The sequence below is a fragment of the Octodon degus genome, unplaced genomic scaffold (genome assembly GCF_000260255.1).
Source record: "Octodon degus isolate 3935 unplaced genomic scaffold, OctDeg1.0 scaffold00273, whole genome shotgun sequence".
NCBI lineage: Eukaryota > Metazoa > Chordata > Mammalia > Rodentia > Octodontidae > Octodon > Octodon degus.
Genome location: NW_004524849.1, coordinates 322615 through 327298, shown reverse-complemented (window position 1 = coordinate 327298; position 4684 = coordinate 322615). Strand labels below are relative to the sequence as shown.

Sequence of the window (4684 nt, the reverse complement as noted above, 5' to 3'; positions counted from 1 at the left end):
GGTGGGGGGAGGGGAAAGGAGGGGAGCAGGGGAGGGGGAGGGACGGCGGGCCGGTGCATGCCGGGAGGCGAGGCCAGGCCGCGGGGACCCGCCATCCCAGCGGGGCAGGGCGCCCGGGTGCCCCCTCGGGGCCCGCGTCTCCGGGAGACTCCGGGTTGGGAACGGGGGTCAACGAGGTCGCCCTTTGGGCCTTAGCCAACTTGGGCCCTGCGGGCGCGTCCCCGCCCAGCCAGGTGTCGGTGCGCGGCCAAGCCGGACACCGCCCAGGGTGAGGACCAGGGACCCGGCCGGGGCCGCCCGCGAGGCCTGAGCCCCGCCCGCGAGCGCCCTGCTGCGCCGGGTCCCGGCCCCACCCTGGAGAGGCCCCGGGGTCGGGCTCGCACGGTCCCTGAGGAAGAGAGGGCCGGGTCGCAGCATCAGGATGGATCTTGTGCAGCGATTTCCTGCCGCCGAATTAAAGTGTAACCAGTGGTTTAGCCGGGGCGAGGAAGGAAGTGAAAAGGCTGGGAAAGGGATGACATTTTTCCCCTGGGGACGCAGACCCACTGCGAAGTTCTTCCACTGTGTTGTTTGTGTTCTGTGTCTTGCCTTTAAAAGACGAAATTATCTGGATTCTGACATCCCCCTTTTCAGGCCTGCTGAGTCACGGAATATTCTCAGCGCCAGAATGACTCAGTTCGCAGAACCTGAGCCAGAAGATCATGAGTTTCAGTCCTAGATCAGAACCTGGGCACTGACCCAGTGCAGATGGAACAGGACAGGCGGAGCGAGTGCTGTGAAATGGACCAGCAGAAGGCAGCGGTTCCTAGACCTTCGGGTCCTGAGCAAAGCGGATGCACGAAATCAGTGCACAAGATGGATTTTTAACTTGTCAGAAAAGTAAGACTACTACACGGTTTTAGATCCAGCCGTCCTGCTGAGAGAGGAAGTGGGGATCTGGAACTATAAAATAAGGAAATGTTAGGTAACTACGGCTGGGGTCAGTGTGAGTCTCGCAATTCCTAATTAGGAGAGCCTTAAGTGTAATGGGGTAGTTGCATTCTGGGAGGCTTGCGGAGTCCCAGGCGCTTGGGTGGAAGCCTTGGGAGTACACCATCACATTTTGCTGTCAGGTATTGTTATTTTATTCGATGAGAAGGGTGGAGATTATACATTCCTAAAAGCCTCTAACCCTTCACCCAGCACCTTTTTGGAAGAAGTAAGCTGTGAGAACAATAATTACATTTTAAGCCTTTCCTACTTGAGTTGAAGTTAAATCAGTGTATTCACTCCTATAGAAGCTAGCCTCAGCTCTTCCTCGTACTTGAAAACAAATGAGCAAAAATAAAGATGTCAGCTATAAATAAAGCTCCAGATACTTTAATAGGTATGTATAATAAATATTAACTCATTTACCTTATGCATTTTCAGGACTTTATTGACAAACTGAAGGATCTTTTTTTATCTTCTACCAGAAAGATAAAGAGATCTGAAAGGCTGCAAAATCAACTTAAATGTGTTTCTTTTGTGTTACTCTTTCTGAGTTAACTTGAAACTACTGACCGGGAGTGGTGGCATATGCCTGTAATCCCAGCACTAGGGAGGCAGAGGCAGGAAGAACACAGGGTTTGAGGCCAGTTTGGACTACATGATGAGCTCCTTGCTAGCCTGAACTGCACAGTGGGACTCTTGACGCAAAAAGAAAAAAAGAAAGTATGACTTATGCTTGTTTGCTACATAGTTTAATTGCCCAAATCCCAGCTGACATTTGTAAAGCACACACAGATTGACTTCTTCCCTAAATCCCACTGTTCAGGGGAGTTGTGTTAAAGTTACAAGGAAGCACCTAAGGGGGAGAGAGGGGCTCGCAGCCATTGTGCTTGACCATAAAGAGTGTGTCCCATTCTTTGCTTATGGTTCAAAGATTTTATTGACAAAATTTTTAAGACAGTTTCGGAAAGCTGAACTCAAGACATTTGATAATATTAACAAAGTACTTTAGGTAACCCAGATAGTCATTGCTTTTTTTTAATGAAGATACATGAGACTTTCATTTACTGCAAGTTGTCCTGCTTTTCAGAACATCCCAGAGGCTTCTAAATGCTTGTTAACTGCTTGAAAAGTCCCTTATTTACTGAACAGATTTACTTACAGATTTATAGTGTTTAGAAGCAAATATGAAAGTAGAAGAAAAATTAGGTTCAGAGTCTTCAAAAGAAGCCTGTAGTGGCCAACCAGCACTGCCCCGTGCAGCGAGCCAGGCAGGAGGAAGGGATGTAGTTATTTATTGTACAGACAAAAAACGCCGTTTTGTTTTGTTTTGTTTAAACCCCATTTAGCACTCCAGAGAAGACTTCTCTCTACAAGGATTTCTGTAAATAACTTCCAGGAAGGCTGCTCATGAGCCTGTGTTGGTCGCTGGCAAATCCCTGGGCATTCCCACCCTGGACAGATGGATGAATAGAAAAGGTACTAGCCTACCGGAAACCATGGAGCTTGGAGCAAATGTTTAAAAAAAAAAAAAAAATTGCAGTTCACAAGGCAGGGTTTAAAACAAGAAAGTCTATCAGGTATTAGAATGTGTGACACAATTAGAAAAATAATTAGAAAACTTGTATTGACTTTCAAGATTGCAGTTTGCCAAGAGGCCGGCAGCAAGGGCTCCAAAAGCCCCACAGCCTGATGGGCCCTGAGCTGCGGGGACACAGGCCCCTTCCTGAGAGGAGGCAGTTGTTCACACTGCCTTCTGGACCAAGAAAAGGTGTTTTCACTTAGGTCTTGGGGGACTCTGAGGTCCACTGGCCTTGTCGGGATCTCTTAGGCCACATGACCAGAACTTAGATAGGACAGAACCCGAGGTGGGACACATCCCCAGGATGGGCGCCATCTCAGGGTCACCACCACTGACGTTCTAGAAGCAGGCCCAGTTTGTCACAAAGTCACCGACAGCAGAACCCTGCTTCTCCCCAGGCTGCCTTTCTGGTGACTTGTTCTGGGCCTTAGCTGGCACCCTTCCTCCCAAGCCTGCAGTGACCGCTGGTCATTTCTCCCAGGCTAGGCGCAGACAGTCACACTGAAGTGCTCTGGCAGAACCGGGCATAGTGCCACAGGCCTGTAATCATAGCTCTGGGGTGCTGAGGCAGTAAGATTGCAAATTTGAGGACAGCCTGGGTAGGTTAGGGACTTAATTAGAAATTATATCAGCATTGCGGATATAGCTCAGTGGCACCATGCCTGCCTGGCAAGCTCAAGGTCCTGAGTTTGATTCCTGGTATTAGAAAAAAAAAAAAAAAGGCTATGGATGTGTGTAGCTCAATGCAGAGGCCCTGGAATCAATCCCTAGTCTTAGGGAGAAAAAAGAAAAAAAGTTTGTAATTTGTCCCTTTTTTAGCCTTTTATAATTACCAATGTTTATTTTTCCATTTTTCAGTCTTTCTGACCTCATTTCCCTGTATTCTTCCCAAACTAAGCGCCACTATATTACACGCTTTATCTTTAGAAACATAACCTATAAATAACAGTCATTAATAATGAAACAATGTTAGCTCATAACTACATACTCCTGGGGGGTTTTCAAAAATACACTGAGCAGAGGATGATATTTCCAATGAGAGTTAAAGAAATGAAGGCTCGAGGAGATTAGGTAAGCGCTGTAGACTGGTGGGAGCGCAAGCTGGTGCAAGCCGACTTCTCTGGCCCCGGCCTGCCTACTTCCTCTTCTGTGGTGTGAAGCCGGCTGCGGAAGAGAGGAAAGAGAGAGCTCTCTGCATTTCTTACCTTTCCAAGGGTTTTAGACTATCAAATGGAAATTAAGAGCTGGAGAGATAGCTCAGTAAAATAAGCACTTGCCTGGCAAGCGCAAGGTCCTGAGTTCAATCCCTGGTACCACAAAAAAAAAAAAAAAAAAAAAAAGGAAATTAAAAGTTAGTGGACAATTAATGTGATACTGGGAGAGAATTATCATTTTCTTCCAAGTGGCAATAGCTGCACTCCACACTCGTGCGGGGCTTGTAGAGCCTGCGTGGGTCCTTGGCACAAGTCCAAGTGTAACAAGATAAACTATCTCTTGTGGCCAAGCTCAGGTAAAGATAGGATTCCTCTTACATGAGTTAAATTCCTCTCACACCCAGCCTAAGGCACCAACTCCCAGCCATCTTTACATGGTCACAGTTTTAAAAGGAAGATTTGAGTCCCAGTACCAAAAAAAGGCAGGAGAAAGAATATTCATAATTCAAAACAATCCTATCACAGTATATAAAATTTAAAAAGTTATTTACAGAAGCAAGTAGCAAAATCCATCCTCACACCTCCCTGAATCTTCCCATCATGGTAGAACTTCAACTCTCAAAAATTTTACTGTTCTGAACATTATGGTCTCAGGTTCTAGCCGTTTTGTTGCAAATAACATGATTCCATACTTCTTCGTGGCTGAGTAATACTTCATTGTGTATCTGTGTCACATTTTCTTTTATCTGTTCATCTGTTGATGGGCATCTAGGCTGTTTCCAAAGCTTTGATATTAAGAATTGTGCTGCTAAATAAAAATATGAAAAAATGTTCAGCATCACTGGTCATTCAAGAGCTACAAGTAAAACAACACTGAAATTCCATCTCACCCCAGAAAGAATGGTTAACATCAAGAAGTCAGCCAATATCAAATGCTGGTAGGAATGCAGAGAAAAAAAAAAACTCTTCTCCTCAGTGG

The 4684-nt window shown here is 46.2% G+C and overlaps 1 long non-coding RNA gene across 1 annotated transcript; it reads left to right on the top strand.

Annotated features, from left to right (window-relative positions):
• The first annotated feature begins 67 nt into the window (after positions 1 to 67).
• Positions 68 to 3256, top strand: LOC111814129. Its single transcript, XR_002819198.1, has 2 exons — positions 68 to 879; positions 2319 to 3256. It is a non-coding gene; the product is annotated as an uncharacterized LOC111814129 (long non-coding RNA).
• The last annotated feature ends 1428 nt before the right edge of the window (positions 3257 to 4684 follow it).